General features: G+C 38.8%; 1 protein-coding gene across 1 annotated transcript in view; it reads right to left on the bottom strand.

Annotated features, from left to right (window-relative positions):
• The window catches only part of NAALADL2 (N-acetylated alpha-linked acidic dipeptidase like 2), a 218059-nt gene that overhangs the window by 175678 nt on the left and 15524 nt on the right, over nt 1-26857 (bottom strand). The gene's annotated exons all lie outside the window — the stretch shown is intronic.

Below are 26857 nucleotides of genomic sequence, written 5' to 3'. Positions count from 1 at the left end.
AAATTCATCAAGGAAAGCAAATTTACTAAGCAGAATGGAAATGTTCCCCCAAATGATGTGCTCAGCCAGCAGGTTCTTCACATTTCCTACCTGCATTGAAGGATTACCTGAGAAGCCAGCTTGGCCAGGGTAAGAGGCAAACATGGGAATTATTTCGGCAGTACGCACTGATGGGTCAGTGAGAGCTCAGACAGGTTGGTCTGGGCTGGCATCACTTTCAACACTGGCTGGCACAGGGGCCACAGGATGAAGGCACCGAAGGACCACCCTCCTCCCCAGCACATGCCAAAGGATTCTAGCTGCTGAAACTACTGCCATGGTAACCTCAGAGGATGGGCTTGCTGAAGGAGCAACTGAAGGTCTTCCCTACTTATGGAGGCAAGCAGTCATGTAAGCAAAGAGTGACAGAAATAAAATTTATTACTCAAATAAAAAGCACTATCCATGTGCAGCACAAAAAGCTTATGGAATATTTGCTGAATTCAATGAAGTTGGGGTTTGCGTGGTTTTTTTTGGTTTTGTTTTTTTTTGTGTGTGTGTGTGTCTACAAAGCTCTCAGGACTGAAAAGAAGACTAAGGATCACAGATGTATTATTTCCAAGCACAGAGATACTGACACTGCCTGAAAGTCTTGTCCATAACCTTCTCTTCACAAAAAGGCTACTAAACTTAACTGCTTTAACGTCCTGAACAGCATTCAAAAAACACCCTTGCTGTCTTGCACACATCAAAAACAAACAGTTGAATAATGTATGGTATTTTTAAGCAAGAAATAGGTATCTGAGAATCCCACCAGGTGCTTTCCAGGTACCCCTGCAATATCCAAAACCAGCTGCAGTGTTGCAGGTGGGAAGCTGCTGGCTAAAGGTACTGGCATTACTTCCAGAAGGGTCTGCACTGCCCCCAGGAGAGCCCCAGCAAGCAAAGCTTACAATGGAAGTCAAGCACAAGGGCTCCCTTCTCCACCCATCTTATGGCTGAACATTTGAAAAATGAACATTTACTGCCTAGTCAACATCAAGGCTTTACAAGGGCAAAAAGTGAAATTATAACATCCATTACACCTAGAAATGGCTCAAAATTATATACTCCATTCAAAGGCCTAATGCCTGTCATCACATTGCAGGGGTGGAATGATTATTCCAACATGCAACAGGCTTTTTTTAAACAGACATATTTTTGTATAAAATTGGTTTTCATAAATACATTTCTTCAAAGCAGTATGTTGCATCCCAGGCTGCATTGCTCCAGCAAGACTGTTCACACACAAAGTTAAAATCTTTACAACACTGGCCTTATGTTGAGACTTCAGGGATCCTGTCAGGAACAATAACTGTCTTGCAGATTTAATGTTTTTAAATTATCTAAAAAAAGTCTTCAAGCAGTCTACACCACACAGATGACTTAATCCAATCTGCAGTATATTACAAGTTTCCAATTTCATCTCCTGTGCCTGCTAATGTAATGACATAAACTTGGGCAGTGCAGAAATACAAGATAGTGGTTTGATTAACACAATCATTAATGGAATATCTGCATTTCCCTCAGGTGATAGAAACATTAATAGAATAAATAATTAAAGAAATTTATCCCAGGTCAATAGGGTTATGGCACATTGTAACCAGAAGTATTCAGTCACATAAAAGGAATTAAGCATTGAAACAGGAAGATACAATAAGCAAATTGTTCCCTTACTAAGAGAAGTAACTTTCCACTTCATAATTAAATCAACATGCCTTTGAAACTTTTGTGACAACATACATGACTAAGTTACAGGAATGATCCCACTCACTACTTACTCCATAACGTCTTTATAGCATGTTAAAATCAAATTGCAAATTATGACCATACATTATTTTACAATAAATCAGCACCTATTAGACTACTTTGATAAATCTTATTAACAGCACCAGAAAGATCTTTTCTTCCCAGACTTACTACAATAGCTGACTTGCATTTGTCTTTGATGCTGACTTCATGAACCTAAAGTCAATGGTAATTGAACCCATTATTTTTTCACACACTAATTGTGTAATAAGTAAAATACACAAAACCAGTATTTCCTAAACCCCGTTAAATTCATAAAATTGTCAAGTTTGGCAGTTCAGCCTGGAAGAATACCAACACTTCACATGCACTTCACGGTCCTTCTTTACAAATTCTCAAATTATTTATTTCCTAGAACTTGCAGGCCTCAGAGGCCCCCAGCAGCAGGATTGCAGCAGGGGGGAGCAGCAGCCCCTCGGGGTGAGGATGTTCTCAGCTCCCCAAGCAGCTGTATGCTCACAAGGAACCAGTACCAATGCAATTGCCAATTTCCATTTACAGCACTGCCTCTGATAACTTCAGCCAAATTTTTGACTCCCTTTGGCCACGTTAAAAAGATACTTTATTCAGGCATTTTTTACAGGTTTATTCAATGGGAATAACAACAAAGTTTATGGGCACATCTCTGTTGCTGTAAATTTACATAATTCAGTGAAGTGGAGCCACCACAGACTGAAGATTTGGTCTCAAGTCAAAATCAACACTAATAAATGTAAAAAAGCCAGTCTGAACACTGCTGTGCCTTTATAGGATGCTCTCAGAGATTTGCATAAATTCCTGACCTTTACTTTCTAATACAGATCAGTATGGAACTAATGTATATCAGAACAGAACATAAACTCAGATCTTGAGCATTCTCTTCCATCTCAAAAGGCTCAGCTTCTGAACTCAGGAAAAAAAAAAATCAGGTAAAATTGCACTTAAAACCCAGAAAGTTCACCCAACTTCACTTGAAAGAGGTAGAGATTTCCCACTTTGATGTGATGAAAACATCACCACTGTTGAAGACTGAGAGTCCTAAACCTAGAAAAATAACTTTAAATATGTTGAAAATATATCTGTAATAATGCCAGGGGTTCTGCAGCCTCTGCAGCATCAAAAGACTATTCTTCACCAAACAATTACAAAAGATAAATGAACACACACACAAAATATACAAATTTCATTTTCAATTTGGTAGCCATGGGGAACAGAGACCTGCCGTGCCTTAATGGAAAGTCATTTGCTACAATAGCACTTTTTGACACAGCTTGCCACAGGAGAGAAAAAGGTATTGCAAATAAGCCAGCTGGGACACTGAAACACCACTCAACAGATACTAAAAAATACAACAGGTCACTCTAACAACCAAGAGATGGAATAATTTAACTGTATAACATAATTACTTCTCAGATAATCCTATTAAATTGCTATAAAACCCCAAGAAAAAAAAAAAAATTGGAATTGCAGAAGGATTCTACAAATTCAACCTGAAAGATCTACAGGGACCAAAGTTCCCTGCAAATATGTAAAACTTCAAGTGTGGTTGGTTTGGTTAGTTTTTTCCTTTTCGGATTTACCACTGTACTGAGCATGGGGAACTTTGCCTACACTTCCTGGCCTACTAAGAAAAAATAATCTGAATTCCAGTTTTGCAGACTTACACATTTAAGTTCCTTATTCCCATATTTTGACTGCAAATTTCCACTGTTTTCTTCCAGTTCACTGAAATTGTTCATAAAGCAACTACTGTAATTTTAGATAAAACCTAACGACAAATGCCATTTTGGAATTTTTACAGATTGATTTTTCAGATGAGTAGCTGCTCTCAGATCCATTGAGTTGCAATGACTGCTCATATTTTGTAAAGCTGCATCTGATCAAAGTGTTCTCTTGTCTAACACGATGCTCCCAACAGTAACTAGTAGCAGATAATCACAAAAGAATGCAAGAAATGCATCACACGGGGTTATTACATTTATAGCCTCTCACGCAAATATAATTTTTTTTAAACCTCAAACTTTAACCAGGCTGAGTTTTAAAGATGTTTTCATATGTTGAGGATTTCAGAGCTCGTTTCAGTCCATTAAGAGCCGAGCTGTGGTATCCACACACACCAACTGCTCAGCAGATGCACCAGCATTTCCCACACTTGCAGAAAGAGGAGCTATTTGTGTCCATCACACACAGTGTGCACACACAGGAAATGCTTAGGAAATACCACCTGCCCATGCCACATCTGCTTCAATTTTAATTACATGTTCCTGTTAATTAGGGCACTCCACTGGGCTGGCCTCCAACCTGCCTGGTTGGATTTCCCATGGTCTGAAGTGATGGCCACAAATTTGCTGCTCCCAAAATATAGAAATAAATAAATTCAGGTACAAGAGAGGATAAATATTTATCAGGAGGTGAGAGAAATATGCTCACGGTGCAAAGAGCTGCACACAGGATCCTGAAGCAGCTCAGGTTCTTCAGGTTACACTGCAAGGTCACCAGCACCAGCTGCAGAAAGTGATTTATGAAATGTCCTCTGTCACATCTACCATCAGTCTTCATACATGCTGGATATTCTGGGTCTATTTCTAACAATAATAACAATTAACCCCTGCTCATTCTTGGGTAACAACTTACTGCTTTTGCTATCTAAGGGAATATTTACAGAGCTGCACCACAAATTTTACATATTTTACAATATACATTTTAACATGCTTTAACATAAAGAAGTACAATTCAGGCTTTTAACAAAAAGGACTGTGATTTATGGCAGCTTTTATTCTCACAGACACAGAATAAATTCAATTCATTAAATCATAAAAAATAAAGAATGTCAGAAAACAGAATGCTGGCTCTAGATTCGGTTGTGCAGTTCTCTAGCAAAAAAAAAAAAAAAAAACCACTCTGCAACTTTTATTTTTTAAAAAAACATTATGTGCACTGTGGCTTTCAGGTATTTCCAATAAAAGGGTCATAAGCTTTCTCTTTAGAAAGTCATACTACAAGAAATACTTTTAAACAAAACTTTACAGCATTTTTGCACTGTGTTTAAGTCCACCTGGGTATTGGACTTTAACAGGGGTACCTGGCCATATGCATCTTCTCCTACCATAGTATAAATTCATGCAGAACTGCTCCAGGGCAAACCTCTCATTTTCCTGAGAAGTTCTTTGCCATGGGACTGAAGAACACTCTCAGATCTCAGCCCCTGCTGGCTCCCAAGCTTAGCTATTTTGTACATTTATGCTTTTTCACTACAGGACTACCAAGTTTATTGCTCCTACCCATCACATCAGTCAAATGCCTTTTATACCTTTTAAATAAAACTCATGGGGACAGTTCAAATCTCACTTTCCAACACCAGGATGCAAGCCAAACTTGCATTCAAGGCAGATGGTGGAAGGCACTGAAAAATTGAGATTGATTCTCTCACTCTCCAATTCCACAATTTATTGGAAAACAAACAATTCCTTGGTCCCCTACACTAAGCATTGCAAAGTCATGAATTTGCCATAGGTGAGCTTTCCAAAGCTTTTTAAGAGATCTGGATGTCAGTTATGTGACATTTAGCCAGCATCCAAATCTTCCAAATACCTCAGAACATTAGAGGGCCAATATGAGACAAGCAAATCACTCATGGGGGGACAGGTAGGCAGAGACAGAGCTAAGAACAGAAATCAGATTGGCTGTTTACACTTGTGGCTTCAGTTATCAAAGAAACAAATAAACAAACCCCAACAACACTAAAAAACCCAAACCCACAGATGGTTATCACTATCCACTTTAAGAATAGTAAATCAACCACAGAACCCTTAACATGGAGAATGATAGCTCCAGTCCCTTGAATGGACTATTTCAAGATCTTAAGACTAAATTCCACAGAAAGAAGAGAGAGAAAATAACTTTTACATTGTGTATTTCAGTTCTAAAGAAGTCACTGCCATGTTCCACTGCTCCCTTTGGTTAGAAGAATGACACACTTTCTATTAGCACAGTAAGGAGACCTTGCTTCTCTCTAACACAAAACTTCAAAAGCTTGCCACAAACTGGACTGATCTACTCCTCATACATTTATTCTATTTACTACAATAAATGGCTTTCAACACAGGAGCTGTTGGTAAAAGAAGTTTTTTCAAAATATGTACACAATGAAGATATCTACACAGGAAACCTCTTTTATTACTATTAAAGGAACTGTTGTTTGAAAGATGATCTCTCAAAATTATGCCACTTTTCTTTCACAACCAGTAACATGCCCATAACTACAGTTTTCTTAACTTTCACAGCTGCTAAATTTCAGTCACAAGAGACAGGTTTTCTTCTATGGCACAGGTGATAGTGTGCATGCATAACATCACAAACTGTATCCTTGTACAATTCCATCTAAAACATTTTAAATAAGCTGCATGCTTTAACCCAAACCTTTACTTTGGGCATACAAGGATATCTTAGCCTCTGTTTTATAAACAGCAAAGGGAATATAAAATTGTATTCGAAGCTTATAGATCTAATTATTTAATGATGGGTTTTACTCTATTTTCTCCTAATGCAAGAGAAGCAGCAGCTCCAAACAGCTGTGCCTGCATTTTCCAGCAGGTTACAGCGCCGAGGGCGATGTCGAGCCACAGCGGAAGGAGGACGGGGAGAAGACAATCCCTCACCTTGAAATGTTTGCATATAACCCTGCATTCACTGGCAGAGCACTGACCCAGCAAAACTTCACAACCATATAATCTTCTTTTCTTCCCAGACCACAGGGAATATGTCAGTGTCTCAATAAAATGTGACCAGCTGAATAATCAAGTCCAAGTGGTTCCTTTTACTGTCGGAGACAATTAGGTTTACTTCCAGCAAGAGACCATTTCTGTGTGGATGTGAATAGCACTGGATGGTTCTTTTTCTATACAGAAAACCTATTGATCAAAAAAACCAAACCTTGAAACCTTGCTTTTTATACAGGAAATCTGCAGATGAAAAAAAAAATCTCAATACTGCTCAACTGGCAGCATTTTATTCCTTTCAATTGCCAATCATTAGGTTACACTGTGAACTCTAAAGTAATTACACTGAATGTGTCATTCTGATGGCATTGGACATCTTTATTGGAACTGTATGATTTAACTTTTAAATAATACCCCAATTCTCAAAGGACAATGAGAAATTAAAGAGGGCAAGCTAACCTAAAAAAAAAAGAAAAAAAATACAACCAAATCACAAAACCCAACAAAAACCACAAAACAAACAAACAAAAAAACCCCCAACCAAAACCACAACTTAGCAATGCTTAGAGAAACCACCTATTATTTAAAGATTGAGGATTACTTTGAATTAGATAAATTCACAAATAAATGTTTAATTTTTATCATTTGAAAAGAATGTAAAAAACTTAAATTTCTTTCATGAACTTAAAGAAATTAAACTTATATACAGGAAAACTAAGACAACCACAAGATGATGCCATGCAACCTTCCTGTTAGCCTCATGTTCTTATCAACATGTTTTAATTTACCAATGCACTTCTAATAGAACTGCAAAGATTCCTAGCTGATATGTCAGCTTGGACATTTTACAAAAAATATTTAAAAGTTCCGTAGAGTGTATTGGTTAAAACGAAAACTGCAGATTAAAAGAAAAAAAAAAAAAAAGAGGAGAAAGGGTAAAATGCCATCTCCACATGCTTATGTAAGCAAAGTGTTATCACAAATGCCATATCATATGGCTTAGTTCTGATAATCTCCATCTCACCAGCTGAACTGTGTTTCAGATGCATTTGTTTTTATCTGAAATACTGACAGCTTCCAAGTGACCCTTCAGTTCTAATATAGAGCTGAGGAAATCAGCACTGATAACCAAAACACTGTCCTGAAGTTATTTACACTGCACCACAAATCCAACTGCTTGTGGATAAACTAAAAGCTCTCTCCAAAGAAGCAAGCATAAAATCTTATAAAGACAGGCTTGGGAAGAGGCCACAGGAGACCATTTGGTTTGAGGCAGGCTCAGCTCACCCCACTGCCACTCCAGGCATTTTTTTCCTGCCTTTTTCCAAAGATATAAACTTTTTGTCCATCCTAAATAATCACCCTGCTTTATTTAGACACGCTGCATTTTCTCCTTTCCCCCACTCATGTTAAGAACAGACTAATCTTTTTCTCTCTGCAAGTTTTGATATTTTTTTTTACATACATAAGGATTGCTCTCATGGCGTTCCCTCAACTATCTTCTCTTAAAATCAAATTTCCTCAGTCTTTTCATCCATTTCCTAAGAGCTACTGCTCCTGAAATCTCCAACTGCCCTTCCTCACCTCTTCTGGCCCCTTTCCAGCCTGTCCCCACTCCTCTTGAAGCAGAAATCCAACAAAAGGCCATTCTGAATATGCCATTTGCACTGAAAATGAAGGATTAGTATCCAATTATCGTCTGCATCCATAAAATTCAATTATTATCCCTCTGCTGTCCTTTATTTTGATTTCAACTCTGTACCTCTGCAGTAAGTTCATCCACTCCTTCAGCTCTGCTGACCTCAAAGGGGCCTCATCATTTCATCACTCATTTGCTTCAGGAGGGAATGGTCCTGAGTACATCTCCATGGACTGTATAAAACAGGTCAGACTTTCAAAGTGCTGAGAATCCACTGTTAAAAAATGCATTCACCTGCTCCCCACCCCAAACTAAAAAGTTTCCTGAGAGACAACTAAGCTTAAAATGCTAGACTTCCAGAATTGTTCTATGTGCCCCATGCCAGATTTCACTGTACACCAGTGGGGACACAAAAAGGATAAACTTTTTAAAGTAGGCAAAATTCAAACTATTTGCTTGGTCAGTTCTAAGCCTCTACTGATGTCAAGTCTGGAGCTGATCAGAGATTTGAGAATCCAGTAGGTTTGCTCTCAGTACAGCAAATAACCATCTGCAGAGTCCACTTCAGGTCCACATAAAAACGTCCTTTCTGTCCCTTCTAAGGTTGATCCACCCACGTCATCTCTTCCCAGCAGTCTCAGTAAAGTCCACACATCCCTGAGGGGCACACTTACAACACGTGGGTGCACATGGCAAAAAGCAGGTGCCACAGGGCAGAGATTTCTAGGGAAGTGACAGGAAAGGGACCTGACCTGCTCCTCCTCCACCTCATCCTTTGGCACATTTTGTATGCAACATTCCCTGTTGATACTGGCATGTCCAAGAGTACCTCACTTCCCCCACAGCCATCTATTTATCCACATTTCCTTGTCCATTGCACACTTCCCTCAGACTTCTGGCCCTTCTCTAGCTGAAAATAAAATAAACACCACAAAGTGTCCTGAGAACAGTGGGTGCTAGTTTCAGGGAGTAATACTTACATTAAGTCACTTTCAGCCTCTCTTATGATCTAACAAAAATTTCAAAGCCCATTTTTAAGTGAACAGAGCACAAATAAGACCAAGACAACAGCAACATGCAGATGTTCAGGAATTGGAATCCAGGTTGGAAAATGTCCCCTAATTCAGCATGATTTGATATACAATCACCTGAACTGCTCACTGCCAGGACAAATGGATGTTGTAGTGCCATGATGGTTCAGCCCAAAGGCCAGAGTGGGGTGCCTGTTGCTAGACAGTAAAAGTGCTCTACTCCAAAGCTGCAAGGTCAATGAAATCTTTGGAAATAAAAAAAAATAAAAGCAAAATTGTTATATAACAGAAAACTTCTGTACATTTTGTCTCACTTTCTGCAAATATGAGTCTGAGTTTTCTCTCGATGTGGTTTGTTAAGGAAGTCACAGACAGACATGAGGACACAAAACACGATTCAGAGATTCATCAGTTGAGCAGGTTTTTACTGGGTACTCATGTACAGAACACAGTCAAGCCATCTTCACTGCAGAAAAAAAGTCAAGTTACCTCCACTGCTTCTTACATCTACTGTGAAGACAAAGTCACCTATTAAACTATCAAGCAACTGGAGGAATTGTGGGAGGCAGATGACTATTTGTTATTAGCATGACATGACTACTTGTATTCTTGGTAACAAACTACCCACGTGGACTATGCAGACACAACATTTCACCCCCATGCTTCTTAAAAATCTGTGACATTAACACATATGACACACTCAATGACATATAAAAAGGATAAATACCACAATGAAAAAAACAGTAAGGGGTTCAAAGCCTAAATATATTCAACCAAACTGAATCAGAGCAGCATCAGATTTTTTAAGCAGGGGACCAAAAAAAACACCAAACCAAAACTTTTGCAGTGTAGCCACAATCAAAACTGCATAAACAGGGAAAAAAAAATTGTAGCTATACCTGAAGCAATAGGCACTACAACACAGGTATCTGTAAAGTCTGTGTTTTAGGAAAACTGGAGAGAAATTGAATTTTTGTGTTGCATTGGAAACCTTCAGAAAACAAAGCTGCCTTGCTTAGCAAATGCAGGAACCCAGTGAGTGTTTCACTGCAGCCTAATGGATATCGCGTCCCTTCTTCAACTTCTTCTTCCACTCACCCCCTAAGTGGTTCAGATTTACAGCCCATATTGTGCCTATTCACTGGCACTTTCACTGCAGGCAAATTCTGCCAGAAAGAGAAAAACACATCAGTGAGAGACTCAAAATTCCTGTGCATTTCTCCCTGAGAGCAGCACACTGAAACAGCCAGCAACGGATTTTGCACACATCCACTTTAATGAACTGATTGGAATTGTACAAGTGCAAATCCACACGTGGGTGTTATTTTGAAGTAGTTGTTCTGCTTAATGAAGAATAATTCCAGGTTTTTCTTTCTGCACATTTTCTGCTGGCTGCAAACATTCCCACAAGCAGTGTCCAGAACTGCACTGCCACAGAGCACACACACCTCACCCCTGCAGCCAGTGCAAGCTCTGCCCCAACCACAATTAAAACCATATGCAAGGAAGCTCCTTTACAACCAAAATACAGATGCATAAATTTAGATCAACTCCTTCAGTTTCTTCCAGAGCAGACACAAGGACAACTAGGACAGCATTCACTTCTGAATTTTGCTTAGATGCTTCAGCAAATTACTTTGCATTAAAACTTCATTCTACAAGCAACAATCAGTATGAGACCTGAGCAACTTGGGGTATGTTAGAAGGCAAAACAGAGAAGTACATTATTGTGAGTCTTGCTACTGAAGAAAATACTATCTGCAAGTGCATGCAATATTGAATGGAACAAATAGTGGATTTTATTAAATCTGATCTCCAATTAAAACAAATATCACGTGGTTAAACCTTAGAAACTTTTTTTAAAATTTTTATTAAATCATTGTAACAGAGAGCACAAGGGAAGATGCTAAGCATATTTTCAGTGAAGTTAATAGTTTTGTCAACAAAATACAGTATTAGCTGTGATATTTATGTAAGCAATATCTTCCAGAGCACCGACAGGATTAGGAAAGCTAAAAGACTTAAGCTTCTCTTTGGAATTGCATGTGGGATCATCTTTTCTACAGTTCGAAACTGCAAATTTCCTTAGCAATCAGTGGAAATACTGTATCAATGCAGAGTGTGGGTACACACAGAGGGAGCACAAAAAGGCTCCAGACACCCAAATATGTGCCAGTCACTGTGAATTAGGATATAGTTTGCTTCTGCATCTTTGCCAGTGAACTCTACTACGTCAAGACTGTCAAACCCTGCCTGTACCTTCTCTTCTTTCTGAGGTTTTGTAATTTGCTTTGGGATGTGGGCGGGGGGGGAGGGTCACTTCATGTCACACACATTTTTTTTTTTCCATTCATGGGAGCTTTTCCACCACCTCTCCTCGCCATCCTCCCCTTCCCACTGCAAACTGTCCTTTGGTTACCCCAGCCTTTGATGGCTTCACATCTGCTCTCCTGCATTACCACATTTCACTCCTGAAATGTCCCTTGTCAGCTCCAGCCCACTATTCCCCTATAACACACTCCTCTGTGTGCTAAGCTGACAGGATCAGCAAACAAATAACATAATGCATTTGAGCCTTGGGACTGAAAAAATGACTGATGAGCCAAACACACCTTGAGTGGAGAAATAAAGAAAGAATTCAACTTGACAGGGGAGCTGGACCATGTATGTCTCCCCCAGCCTTTCATCCTGCATATCACAAGAGAAACACTCCAGAAGCATTGGTTTATAAAGATAATTTACTCACAATATCCAGATGGTGAGTGGGGAGAGGAATAGGCTAGCTGCTGGAAGCGTTTTCCCACCTTGTATTCAGATTTTAAAGTTTTAGATAAAAGTGATGTCACTTGAGGTGACTTGGCAGTCTGTGCCCACAGGTTTGTTCTCTAGGCTAGCACGAGGTACAAATTTGCATAATTTGAGTAAAATCTTTTTCTACAGCAATAATCAGGTCCTAAATTTTGTTTAACAGTATTATCATAGTCTTTATGTATAATATAGCACCTTTCTTTTAGAGGATCAAATACCAGCCTGTTTAAGGTTTGGATTGTTAGGGGTTTTTTTTGGGGGGCAGGGGGAAGACATTACAAGATTTTGTATAATTCTGTTATGCAAGGCAGATGTGAACATTTAGAGAGCTGAGAGATATAAAATGAAAATAATCTTGCTCTGCATCATCTTCTGTTCACCTTGGCCACTAATATTAGGAAATGTGATTTAATGACACATTTATATGAAGACAACAACAGCTTTATAGCTTACTGTACACTACATTGCTAGGATGCATTTCTTAAATCATCAACAAAATTACCCTCTCTAGCTATGCATTTAGTCTACCTCTCAGCAACTGGAAAGACTGAATTAATCACATTATCCACAGCCAAGATTTCTTTTTACTTTTTTAAATGGATGATTAACATTAGAATCTTAGATCCATATTTAGACATTTAAATAAATAAAATCTTGAATTAAAAATGATGAGCACTGAAAATTAGGTCACCTACGTAGGAGTTTTATTAAAGACTTAAGTACAGTTGAGATTATTTCCTCCTCGGTAAGAACATTTTCCCATGGGACACTGGCAAGTCCATAGCATGAGGCATTTCTAAGGACAAGACAGTCCAAAAATGGTTCATCTTCTTCCACTCACTCAGGTCTCAGCCCTAAGTCTCAGTTGCCCAAATGCTCTGCCTTCCAATATCTGCTGCCTGATCAGTACTGCAAACCCACCCAATAAACTCACCCCCCTAAAGGGATCCTTGTCCCAGCCCTTCCCCACCTTTCTGCCTCCATCTGAGAATTCCTGTTTGTTCAGCTCTGCTGATGGAACAGAAAACCCACCTCACCCAGAACAGTCTGGGGGCATTATTTACACAATTTGAACACTAGATATTTGTTAATTGAGCTAATCCACCAGATAGAAAAATATTTTTGTGTAGCAAGTCTGCTCCCTAAAACTAATTGTAATCCGACATGAGTCATTTTCCAGGACTTTTCAGGCACCCACAGTAGGCAGTGGCTATTCTATTTCCTGAAATGAAACCAGCACATCAAAACCTTCTAGTTGAATGGGCCTGACCTTTGTAAAGCAGTGCTATTAATAAGATAAAATAAACTGCAGGACTCCAGCAACCAGGTTAAAAATTCAGTAAATAGCCAGGAGACGACACGAAATGAGACCAAGTGGTCTGTGCCTAATGAAGTAGATGATATCCTAAAATTGAATCAGCTTCCAATAGCCAAGATCTGCTTTTAAAATACACAGATACATCTGCATTGGTAAATGAAAAGGCAAAACCTAAAGACAGTGCCTGTTTCTATCCATTTGTATTCCAGAACAATGATGCATGAAAGAATGGCTGTTAGCATACAGGTTTGCACATGCTGCCAGATTAAGGAGAAACCCCAAACCAGATTGGCTGCAAGAGGAAAATACCTACTTTTCTTCAAAAATGTGCAGGTCTCTTATATTAACATATAATTGTAAAAACAAATTTTCACAACTGCATTTTCTTAGTTCAGAAGTCAGGGAGATACGTAGAATAAATGTAAACCCCCGGGAATAACTGGTAACCCATGCACATGTGTGTGCACACAGCATCAGCTGCTGGGACTGGCAGGAGCCTGACACCTGCTTCATCTGCTGCTGCTCTTTTCCTGTTTAAGGCAGATTGCAGAACACCAGAAGATTTCAATGCAACTCTTGATGACAGCAAGATGTTTGGAACACAACCTGCTTTCTCTGCCCCTGAACATTTGTAGCTGCAGCTCCACTTGTCTCCTGCCAGCTGCAGCACAAACCCCAGGAGACTCAGCTACCCCAAGCTGCTCCACAGCCTGGCAGAGAGACCCACAGCAGCTTTTCAGCAGCTGATAGATGATTACAGAGGAATTTTCAATAAAAATATTTTTTTTTTAAATCAAATAAAAAAAATTCCAGTATCTAACAAGGTCATAAACTTAATGTAAGCTCCTAACATAACAAAATTACAGGATCACCTCCCATACATTGAACTCTGTCTCTCTGGGTTAGTTACAGAGCAAAGCTGTGCCCCCGTACTGAAGCCCCCAAAGTTATGGTACCACACAAAGGGTAAAGTTTAAATTATTCAAAGCCATTTTACATGCTGTCTTCACACTCATCAGTTGCATAATGTGACAGAGACATTCACAGTACAAAACCCCATCAAATGCTGCCAGAAATTACAGCATTATTGCCATATGCTTCAAAAATCTTCTAATGCAAAACCGACTGTAATTCTTTTGCAGTACTCACAGGAACTGATCAATTCAGTTTCTACCAAAAATATGTTTATGAACCATTAATGTACAAAAGTATATTAAGCAACCTAATCAGTATTTTTCCCACACTCCAAAACCAGGTGGATCACTGATATACAAAATATTTTCTTCTAAGTAGTCTCTCTCAGTAGAAAACTACTGAATTCTTAGACATCTTCCTTACATAACTAAAAATAAAAAAAAAAAAAAAAAACACCCAAAAGCATAGAAGGCACTTACATAAAAAGCTTTAAAGAGCCTGAAATACACCAATAGGTGAACTTAATCTGATTGCCCACATCCAATCAAGGATTTCATATTATAACAGGTTGCATTATCAGATATTTCCTGCCAACTCTATCATTAGAAACATTAATAAAATGAAAGGTTGCAGTTGTCAGCTAATGAGTGCATTGTTAATGTGGCATCACACATATAATCACAAGGAGTCAATACCTAATTTCTTTTTTTTTTTGAGAGTGGGAGACTATCAATAACACAAGAATTTTAACATTGTATTTTTTTTTTTGCCATCTCCTAGTCCAGGCACACTCAGGAAGAAGTGGTAACTGAAACATTCAGAAGGGTTGTGGGATCCTCAACTGTATCAATGCTTTTACTCCTTACAATACCAGCACAAGTTTAGTACATCCCCCAGAAAAGGTCCTGTCAGTGCTTCAAACATATAAAATACAGCTTTTTATATAAAATAAAGCAATTTCAGAAACAGAAGCTGGAGAAGAGGGGAGGAAGCAAATGGCACAACATGCTGCCAAGATCCCATTGTGTATTACCAACTCTCATTTTAGGCATATCCGTGTAACATGACCAACTACCAGCAAGATTTTTATAGGATGTTACTCAGACAAGCAAATAGTATCTGAAATGTCATGCATGGTTCACAGTGGAGCCTTTCCCCTCATCTTTATTCCCAAATTCCTATAGAAGCGCCTACAGCCACAAATAAGAAGTTTTCAGCCATGCAAATCTGTTTTGCATTTAGTCTCAAGTCTGGAATACTGTGACAGTGTCAGATTTTCAGCTTCTATTAAAAAATATTTTAGCTGTTAGGATTACAAAGGAGACCATAACAGAAATGAACCCAGAACACTCGCAGTCACGCAACAAATTAAAAAGTATTCCTATTTAGATATAATTACTTTCACTGCTTGAGCAAGTAACAATAGAAAGCAGATGAATCATTTTGCCTTGTGGTGTTGACAATACTGCTTTGTGCAGTATTAAAAGCAAAAACTAAGGTGGTGAGACAGTCACACAGGGACATGGTCCTGTGTCTGGCTGGGTGCTTGCCTGCCCTGCCAGTGATGAGCAGCTTTGGGACCACCAGTGCATGGTCCCAACAGCAGTGTCACTCACTGCCAGCCAGCTCTGCTGCCTTTGGGGTCCCTTTCCTGGTGGCAGCCCAGAGCACAGAGCCACAAGAAGATATTCAATACACATGGCCTTGGATGCTGCCAGGAATGGCTGCAATCCTCAGGTCTAGGCACGTGAGGTCAGTAAAAATAAAAGCAGTATTTGGAATATTTCATTCTGCTATACCTCATGCTTCATGGACAGTGCTACATGCCACACCACAGGAGCTGTGTTTCTGCAAAGAGAGGAGAAAACCAAAGGGGTCTGGAGCACTGCAAACCCTGAGCCAAACCCTCCTCTGATTTACACTGAGGGGAGGAAAAGGATATAATAAGAGATGGATAAACCTCTCTTGCTTGCTATAATATAAAGAAAACTATTCTAAACAAGCCCATTCTGGAAAACCCCTAGGCTAACAATTTAATTTCTGACTGCAGGGATATTACCTTGTTAAATCAACAGTCAGTGAAAGGCTTTTACTTCTCCCTGTAAATGCATTCTCAGTCCTTCTCTTTCCCACTGTACTCCTGCCACCAGATGAAGGGCACATCATGTGGCACTCGCAGGGGAATGAGCAGGGAAAGCCACAGCCCTTCCTGTGGCTCTTGACTCATTCCAAACAAATAAATAGAGTTTAAAGTTACTGTCTGCACTGAGACCAGAGGGAGTATTTGGGCCAGCAGCACGAGGACACAGCGAGTGGTCCCTCACATGCCGTTCCTGGTGGAAAAGCTATACAGCAGTGGTTTTATGAGGAATAAAGTCATTCAATTGAAACTGTGCTGAGAATATAACAGTAATTTATGTAGTTACCAGTTACAGTCTTTAGATTAGGAGATGAGAGCCAGCCAATGCAAGATTTATTCTTTCAAAAGGCATTTCCTTCTTGAAACAGAGGGCAAGCAAAGGAGTGTACAAGTTCTGCTGTAAGCACTGTTACTGCAGAAAAAGGGAAAACAGTTTAACTCTTCAGCCATCTGCTATAGCCTGTTCCTGCTAATTTAAGACACAGGAAAGCAATTTTGATGAAAGCAAAAATTATTACAACTTCAGTGAGAACTCAGAATCAGCTGAAAATAGGAGTGAGAAAACTTCTATTTATGTCTGGAAAACTCCCATCTCTTTCTTATTCACCCAGTCTTTGGAACTGAATAAAATGTTTTCTCCTGTTGCTTCTGACAGATTAAGAATTCCAGAGCTGCCCATAATTAATTTTGGCATGAAGGTAACTACCCTTGCACAGTCTAGAAGACAAATGAAGTGTCAGAGAAAGGCACCCCAGAGTAATTTGTTTCTTGCCTTATCTACAAGAAACAGGTGTAATTTTTTTCACAGGTGCGATAGGACAGCACTAGACAGTGACTCATCACTACCCAGTAAATGGAAATACAAGAGAAATAGTCTGAGCACAAAGTAAGGAGTAGGGAGGAAAATACATAAATCAATTAGTAAAACAAAACAATCTCACGCCCTGCTCAAGACCCCAAACACACCTTAGGTGAGCATCACCCATCCAAGCCATTATGGAGGTGGAGGATCTGCAAGGAAGCAGCCAAGGAAATCTTGTTGTTTGGAGATCCTGGTGCTGGGGTCACACACATCACTGTCCCAACAGCTGTGACTCAAATTATCCCCCCAGCTCCAGGGCTGGAGAATCTGAAACAAGTCAGGGACAGATCAGGACATGACACCAACAATAATTTGGTTTGCAGGATATGATTAGCCTGTCTTCTGGCATCTCTTCCCTTTGGAGAGGCAGGAACCCTACACTCAGGGTGAGGCAGCAAGAGGGGTGACCCAAATTCCCACTCCTTGATTTCCTTTCCAGAGAGTAGGCTGCCTGCAGAACAAAAAGCCACCAACAGGGACAAGGCCACACAGGAGCAGACTGGACTCCTGGGATGCCATTATGGGATTACCAGGGAGAGACACTGCTGTGTGAGGTGGGATGTTATTTATTAACACCAAAAGTACAAACCTGTCATCCCCAAGCTTTCCTTTCTTGTTTACCTCACCTCTCCCCTATCAGCTTAAATCCTGCTATTCTCTCTCTCTTTTCTCAAGTCAAGATTACTCTTGGTTGTCTTATCAGCCTCCTCCAGACTGATAGTTTCAAAGGCAGATATATCCTCAACGTGTGTGTCTGACAGGTTTGGCCTCACTTTTTATGACACCTGTGCTGACAGCACATCACCACCACAGATACACACAACTGCAGCTGAGCAAGCCCAAGGACTCTGCAGCCAGAAGAAACAAAACTTTTCTTCCTTTTATATGAAGATTTCCATTGTGACCTTTCCATTAAATAGAAAATACGAGCCCAGTGAATTTTATGCAGTCAGAATCTGTGAGTCAGCCAGTACAGATTCAAAAGGGGGGCAAAAGCCTCAATTTCAGTCAAAAACACAAATGGAAATAACAACTGAGTATTATTAGAAAGGTGTTACTGACCTTTTTACCCTCCAAAATGTAATTTTTCAAAATTTCTAACAGCTTTTGCCTGAGCAGAAAAATAAGGGAAAACCAGTGTTTCTCCTCACTCCCAGAATCACTTGGAAATCAAGGTCAATCACATTAGAGTTCTGACACACACAGTTCTCATTCTTGGACTTGGTGCAATTAGTGTCTTCCTGTCTGACACTCCAGCTAAATCCAGACTCCAACTTCCAAACCCAGGAGATCCAAGAGGAGCTGAACAATCAACCTCTGTTACCATTTTAACAGCTGTGAGTTCCAGTGCTCCTCATTTCAATTCAGTATCACCTGCACACAAATTGAAAAATGCTCCTGAAAAAAACCAAAAATCCCCACCCCAAACCACACACTGAATTCACAAAGTCTACCGAAAATGTTAATAATTACTCCAGAGTAAACAGAAGTAAGTGAAGTTAGTGAAGTAAGAATTCAGGAGTATCCTTATGACATCAAAAAGCTGCAAAAGCATGGCTCTCTCAATTCAGCAGAAAATTACTTTTGTTGCCCATGAAGTTCATAAAACCATCATCAGAAGTTATTCAAGAAGTAGGTGGGAAAAAACTACCAAAAGCCTCCTGGTGACTAAGAGGCCTTCCAGAGAAAAGCAAGAATGTTACCTGGAATAAACATTTTCAGAGAACTTTCACAGAGGCTGTCATTTTCTAAAGCTGCCAATATGACACATTCAATATCACTGATTAGATATTGGAAAAAGAAAATTAAAAAAAAAAGTTTTAAATAAGTGTACTCATTTAAAGTGGTATTAACACAAAAAATAGAGTAAAATAATACTCTTATGTACACCCATAAAAAGAGGTAAGGATAAAACAGAAAGATGATATGCAACAATCTAGTCAGTTTTCATCCACACAATTTTCACTTTAAATTTCCATATTACAATGACAGCACATCAACTGATTACTACATATGTGTAGTATGTAGTTCTGCTGATAATATTCCAAGTTATTTACCTGAATACAGCTGATTCATTAAACTTTGTGCTTTTGTTTTGGTTAGACTTTTTTTTTTTTTAATTAATAACATCAATGTGGCTAAAGGCAGGAAAAGAGAAAAAAGATTTCTCATTTTCAGGTTTATTGATCACCATAGGTAGTTTAGCAATTGCGTTATCAACTGAAAAGTAAAATCAAGTCCCTCTGAAATCCACAAAAATCTGATGTGTATTGATAAAAGGATGTAGTTTAGAGAAAATGTCAAATGTGTGTCTAATGGTTATTTCTGTCAAAACAAGCAGTCTCTTGGACTTTGTGCACTCATTGCATGAGCTGAATATGCAGTAACTTCTCATCTTCTTTTTAAGTAATCTGTTTGAATTTAAGCTGAGTTTAAATGGAATATGAAGACATATTTGCTGTCTTTTTAAAATAAGCAGTAATAAACCAATCAGTACAAATTCAAAAGGCAACAGCTGCTCATTAAAGGAATAGCACAGTACAGGTCAGTGATAAAAAAGGTTTGTTTCATCAAATAAAGTTCTGTATTAAATTATGCTTCTACATTATTTGCAATTCAAGCGAAAGCAGAGGGAAATAGTTGCACCAGTATCATTAATAAAGCCTGAAATAACTAAGTTCTGGAAAGAAATAATTGCAAGACATGGATCAACAGCTTACAACAGCACCCAGGGTAAGTCCAGCTTTGGCTCTGAAAGATTCAACAAACATGAAAAGGTTTTGTGTGACTGAAAACCAATATTGGAGTCTACAAGGGGCAAAACTTCCTTGTGACATGAGGCCAAAAGTTTTCTGGGAAGGAAGCATCTCCAAGGCTTTAGTGGCCTGGTCAGTGCTGCTGCAAATGGTGCAAAGGCTGCTGCAGGTGCCCCGTGCCCAGGAGATGCCACATCTGCCACCACAAGAAACTTGTGCTCTTTGCCCTCTCCACCTAATTAAACATCCCATTTATTCAAAAGTATCAAAAAATTATGGATGAAAGCTTTTTTCCCCCCCCCTCCTTTAATAAAAATATTGTGAAGAGCAGCTAGGCAACATTTAATAAGGAATGATGTGTTTAGGTGCTTAATGAAAACATGCATTTACCCGAGAAAAAAAAAACCAAAAAACAAAAAACAAAAAACAAAAAACAAAAAACAAAAAAAACAAACCCCAGATGATTTTTTTTTTTTTTTTTTGCAGAAGAGTCAGAAACACCTCAAGGCATAATACAACCATTAGGTGAGCTGTAATTATTGACTGTGAGTTCCCAGAGAATGCTCTGCTGCATTTGGCACTGGCACAGAACAGGAGGCAGTTTCAATTACATGCCTGATCTGTGAAGTTTATTGATCTTCAGAAGCAGGGCTAAGTCTTAACTGGGAAAGCTCAGATGATGCTGAAAAGGTCTCCCATTTACCTTCTTGCCTTTCTGTTGCTGCTGTTTTTAATTAATTAACAGGGTTGTGAGTTGCAGTCCATGCCTTTTATAAAATTTGGCATAGTTAAATTAAGAAATAGACATTTCAATATTTTCTTAATTTCTCATGTGATAAGTACAATATTTCAAAGGTGTCTCCTGTTGACATAATTTAACCTTGCATTATACTTTAAGATTCTTTGCCAATTTTTGTCTGAAATCAGAACATTTTTTCAATGAGGAAAGTGAAAAATTGGCTTGAAGAGAGCTTGCCCTGCTATCACATTCTCAGAACCCACCTTCCTTAGCTGAAATAAAAATTACAGGTACAATATATAATACTCTTTTGTTTATCTTACACATAATACCAAGACTAATGCTCACTGGGCAGAATTTACCATTGTATCCAATACATGGCTGCTGTTGAAAATATAAATTCACATTTTCTGGAATATTCTGCATCATCAATGTGATATAAGTATGAAGTGTTATAAGTATATAAGTAGGAAAAAATATTGTTAGCTTGGAAATCTTAATTTTTCCTCACTAGTTTGGGGTTCCTTTCCCCCAAAGAAGACCACTGCAATGGAGATGCCTCCTGTGCTGCTACAGCCACTGCAGTTCTTAGTGGTGACAATAGGGTTTGTTTACCTGTTTGAAGTAACAGCATTGCAGTCCATCTTCATGGATTTCACAGGGATGTTGATTCCAGTTTAATGAGTATCAGACAGCATCTGGCAATTATACCCCTGAGGAAAGCCAACTGATAAATGTGCAGACCCGCTGCAGTAAGGCCAGCAAAATGCACTCTAAAAACAGCTCTCCAATGGTCTCTGGCACATACAGAAAAGTTTACAGAGAAGGAGCTCCTGCTTTACTTTGAAAGGCGTTAGTAAGACACTAAGCGCCCTGCCAGAACAAAGCTCTGATGAGCTCTGACTCTTTTCTAAATCAGATTTTCCCAGGAGCACAGCTCCTCATGGAGATGTCCAGCAGGAAAGTCAGGATCACAAGTAATTGTTCTCTTCTGGAAGGGAGTGATAATTGGCCACCACACTTTCCAGGAGAAAAAGCTAGAAAAAGGTAGAAAATACCTGGAAGGACCATGGCAGAAGGCTGTTGACATGTCAGCTAGCAAGGTGGCATGGGGATTCCCTTGGTTTCACAGAGTTATTCAATCCTGGGAAAAACAGTCTATGGAAGATGCAAAAATGACCCGAGCTTTTGTCCAGAGTTGACTGATGCAGTTACATGAGGGAAACTGAGAAGCATCTGAAACTAAACACTGACCTAGTGCACTGTGTGAGTACAGTTCAAAGACATGGTGCTCAACAAATAAAACACGAGAATAAAAGCAAACAGCCCTTTTCATCCAGCAGCAGTAAAACCAGAGGGCAGAAAACGACGCTAAATCGCTTACGCTTGTTCCACCAACAAACTGTATCTGAGAGTTACAAAATCTGTGTCTCAGGGTAACCATTCCTATGCAACACAGGGCAAAATAACTCAGTGCTGCCACCAAAGTCAATTTGAACCCACAAAAATGACTTACCCTGGGAAATGGTGGCATGTGAAGGAGGAAATGGCTGTGAGAACCACAAAGCCAGTAGAAAGCAAAGCAGCGTGCAGGCACTACAGTGGAAAAGCAAGGAACTGGAGAGGGCTCAGTTAAACCACCTAAATATAAATATGACCTCAGGTGACAAAGAGTGTTCCATCATTTTGGTGACCATCAAGCACAGTCAGCAGCTCCCACTGCTCTCCCAGGGCTAAGCACAGCCTCAGATGTAAATGTGAACTGAGGACAAAAGTGAAAAGAGCAAACGTCTGGGCAGCACAATAAGGAAAAGTGAGAAACAACTCCATGATGACCTGTTTGTGATCTCACTTTCCTCTGGAATGCCTGAACACTTGCAGAGTTATGCCAACAGGAGAGCGCATGAATTTGGAAAATACCAGAACAACTTTATTTTCAGATGTTCCAATAAAGAATCCTCGTTTTTAGTCCAATATGAACAAAGCTGTGTTTTAAAGAGAAAAACTCGCCCATTTCTAATGCTGAATACAGATTATTATAAAATTCCTTCTACTAATTTCAGATTTAGACTGTACAGAATAACACATTAGGAGAACTTTCTAGTTGTTCACATTCTTAGCCTGGGACTCCTACTCATTTGGTCTTCTTACTCAAATTCTTTTCACACCTCTCATATGCAATGCAAGATAAAAAAACTTGTCCTAGATAGGGCAGAGATTTTTGAACACGTTTCACTGGGCTCATGCAAACTTTTGTTTCTAACCACATTAACTTGTGGTTAGAAACTTGCATTGGCTAAGTAATTTTTAAATGTCACTACTGCAAACATAAACTTCGTACTGTGCGTCAAACTGACTGGAAGGATTTAACAAGATGCACAGTTCCATGTGTGCAGATGTTCAAATACAAAGCTTTTAAATAAAAAACTCAGTATTCACAGTAAAAATAATAAATCAAGAACTAACAATTGTTTTTTGTTTCAATGAAAGGTCTGACTTTAAAAAAGCGATTAATTTCTGATATCCAGCTGACCAACTGAATTAAATTTTCAAGAATTATTCTGTTAGTGGAGTTTAAATCTCTCTCCTAGTAGAGATTCAAATATTAGTTCTGTAATACCTCTGTAAACACAAAAATTCCCAACATCTCAGCTGTCTTACTCCTTCCAATAATCCTGTGTCTGCAAATGTGTCTGGGGTTTTAAAACACAAACTTACAAATAACTCAAAAGAACCCAAAACCAAACCAAAATAAAACCAAAACCCTAACACACCTGAGATGCTCAGAGCTAAGGCACTTCCCTTATTCCCTCCTCCCGGTTATTTACGAGAAGCTCCAGGGCACAGTGTGAAACATATTCTGGAAGCAATTACAGTTCCAGGGAAGCTGGTGTTCTGAAGAAACAAAATATTTTGCATTTACAGTCTCTTTGGTCTTCTTTAACCTTCAGACTGCTTAAAAACCCGAAGATAATTTTTCTTCTGCACATTCCATGGCATCAAACTAGCACATCTCCAAAGCTGAGAAAACATATGCTGTCAGCAAAGAACAAAATGATCTCTTTGATACTAATACCTGTGATAGTAGCATGATAATAACTATGTGTGACAACTTCTCCCTGCTCTCAGAATAATTATGGCTCTCCAGAACTCAACATCTGCGTTACCAGATGTTACTGTCAACCACGTAAGCAAAAGCACTGCAGAAACCTGGCCAACCTCCAGAGCTTTAGTCTCAATACCTCAGCAGATGCAGGTGGTTTTCAGTAGTCCAATATTTGGAGCACCAAGCCATGCAAATCCACTTGTGTAAACAAGAAAACGGCATCAGCAAATAATGCATCATACCCAAACAGGCTCACTGCAGTCTGGGACTGACATTTCTGCCAACCCAAGGAGAACTGAGATGAAATTTAGCATGTCTGACACAAAAAATAGTAATGTTACAACATGCTTCTGTCTGAAAATTCAGTTTCATTAAGTTCTTTTAACTTTAACATTGACTTTCACACACATAGACACAGTATGTGCCAGCTGGATGACACACGAGCTATTAAAAAACAGGCATGGGCAGCAGAATTCTAAAATATCATCTCAAATCCATAAATCACTCACTCTTAAAACATAAGTGGCATCTTAGCACCAAACTCTTTGCCTGTACAGGATGATTTACAAACAGTGCAGCTTTTATGGAAGAATTTTTCTTCTGTCTATGTACATCTAAACTGCTGCAATCTGAAATCAAATTATCTTCAGCAGGGAAGCAATCCAAAACTCCAGCTTAACTTTCTAAGTGAAAATAAACGTATTTAAAATGGAATTAACTGTAGCCAAAGGGTACCAATCTTTCATAAATGTGCCTGAAGTCCTTGGATGCTGAACTCTTTTTTATTTCACATTCTTTAACTATTAAACCAAGAGGTTTATACCAAGTAAGAAGAACAAGTCTCTTTCTTCTAATGACTCCTTCACCATTTTGTTTCCCCAACCAGAGAGAGATGAGCCTGCCCTATCCTACGTGGCCAGACTTTCTTTTGTTTCTTAACTCAGCCCAGGACATCCCTTTCCCAGAAGAGGCACGAGGAGGGCAGCTCTGCTGCTGCAGCATCCCTCCACTCCAGCACTGCTGAACGTCCAGCTCCTCTTTTCCTCCTCAACAACCCACTATGGATCCCTAGGGCATCAAAAACATTTTGGGAACCCAATACAATGATGAGCACACAGCACAGGGAGGATGTTGTTAGAAATACAGATGGGTTTTTCCTAACAGTTGCCCCAAAGCATTTTACACAAGCAGCAAGTGAGGTCTAACGTGCTTATGCAGTTTATTTATAAATTAGGGAGGCGGGAGTGGAGGCTAAAACGAGATGTAAACTACTAACAAGAACAGAATCTGTCTGCTAGATCTCAGCAGAGCTGTGCAGGCTGAGAGGTAAAGCAAAGCAGGTTTCACAGCCAAAGACTACATCCAGTATTTGGTACTTGGACATGAATCTCTAAAGGGTAGTGAATACAGATCAACCTAAATGTTCAGATACATAATTAAGTCAGAAATCATTAGGGCCTTTATGACAGCTCTACAGCACTAAAAGTCAAGGTTTCCACTATAAAACTTCTTCTTCATGCATGTAAAAATTAGCTGTCAGAATTATTTCTGGGTTCAAATATGTCTCATAAGCTCTTCACCTTCAAGCAAATTAAACTGAAGTGCCCAATCATTTTTAAATGGCATTCGCAGTAAGTTCTAGGGGTTTGAAGTCTGATCCAATTCTGAATATTCAGCCTTTTAACTTGAACTTCAACAATTAAGGTTTCCTTAGCAGCAGTAGCTTCACCCTCTCTCCAACTCTGTGCTCACAATTTTCTCATTTTCTACAATTATGGCAAAGGCTGCATTCAAAATTAAGGAGCATAAGCAACACATGCAGGCATTAATTTTTAGGAAAACAAAGGCAGTGTTACTGCTGGTTACTGGCATTTTAGTGGCTCGAAACAAGGCTCCAGAACACCAGACACTGTATACAGAGCAAATAAAATCACTCACCACTTCAGCCTAGACACCTGATAAACCAGATTTTTAAAATACATACATTAATGGTCTTTAGTTATTCTGGTCCCTCTATACACAGAGGCACATCACTTAAAGATTTTAAAAAACAAGTGCCTATCAATGCTATAAAAAAGCTAACTCAATTTTTCCAGGGCTTGTCTGTGAGAAACTATGGGCAATCAGGATTATTTTATTTATTTATAAGTAAAAAAAAAATAAATCCAAGTGTGTTATTCCATATTATTTTATTTATTTATAAGTAAAAAAAAAAAAAAAAAATCCAAGTGTGTTATTCCAAATTCCTCAAGGGTGTGAAGACATGCTAGATATCTCACCTAACAAAATTAAAATGTTAAAATATTCCCTCTGGTAACTATAAAGAATAGAAATTTAAATGAAGGAGCTAAGTCGTACAATTGCAAATTCAGAACAATTCTGGAAAATTCAGGAAAATAACTGCACACTAGGAAACCTGAAAAAAGAATTTATTTTTTTAATTATGATCTGAAAGAGGACTCAATTAGTTAAATAATTAGTCATACATTTAGACCAAAGGGAGTTGCAAACTGGAGGGGCTCCCTTTCAGTGGCCAAACCAGGAAGAACAGTTCAGGAGCATTTAAAAAGGATACAATTTGCCTTAGTTGATCATGTGGCTTTATCCTCCTCTAAAACACAGCTCCACTTCCATGACTGTCAACATACTGCTTAAAAATGATACTTATAACTCATTTTAATTCCAAATTATTTTTATTAGGGTTTTTTTGAGTTCTTTCTGACTGGAACCATAGTAATTTACTGAATTACTACATTACTGAAGTGCTGAATCTATATTTAGTCAACTAGTCCCTTCTGCTGAGATCTGCTAATATAAGAAGATGAGAAAAATTTCACATTATATTCATGGAAAAATTAATTTAATGTAATTTATTATTACTTTAAAGAAGGGTCTAAACAGCATTAGCTCAGGTTTTTTGATTCCCAGTGCATAGTAATATTAGTGTAATAATTCATCCCTGTCTTTTGTTTAGATTTTTTGTTCTTTTTTAAAGGAAAAATAAAATACAGATAATTAA

The sequence above is a fragment of the Onychostruthus taczanowskii genome, unplaced genomic scaffold (assembly GCF_017590055.1).
Source record: "Onychostruthus taczanowskii isolate IOZ18803 unplaced genomic scaffold, ASM1759005v1 scaffold24, whole genome shotgun sequence".
Classification (NCBI taxonomy): domain Eukaryota; kingdom Metazoa; phylum Chordata; class Aves; order Passeriformes; family Passeridae; genus Onychostruthus; species Onychostruthus taczanowskii.
This window is presented reverse-complemented; position numbering and strand designations above follow the sequence as displayed.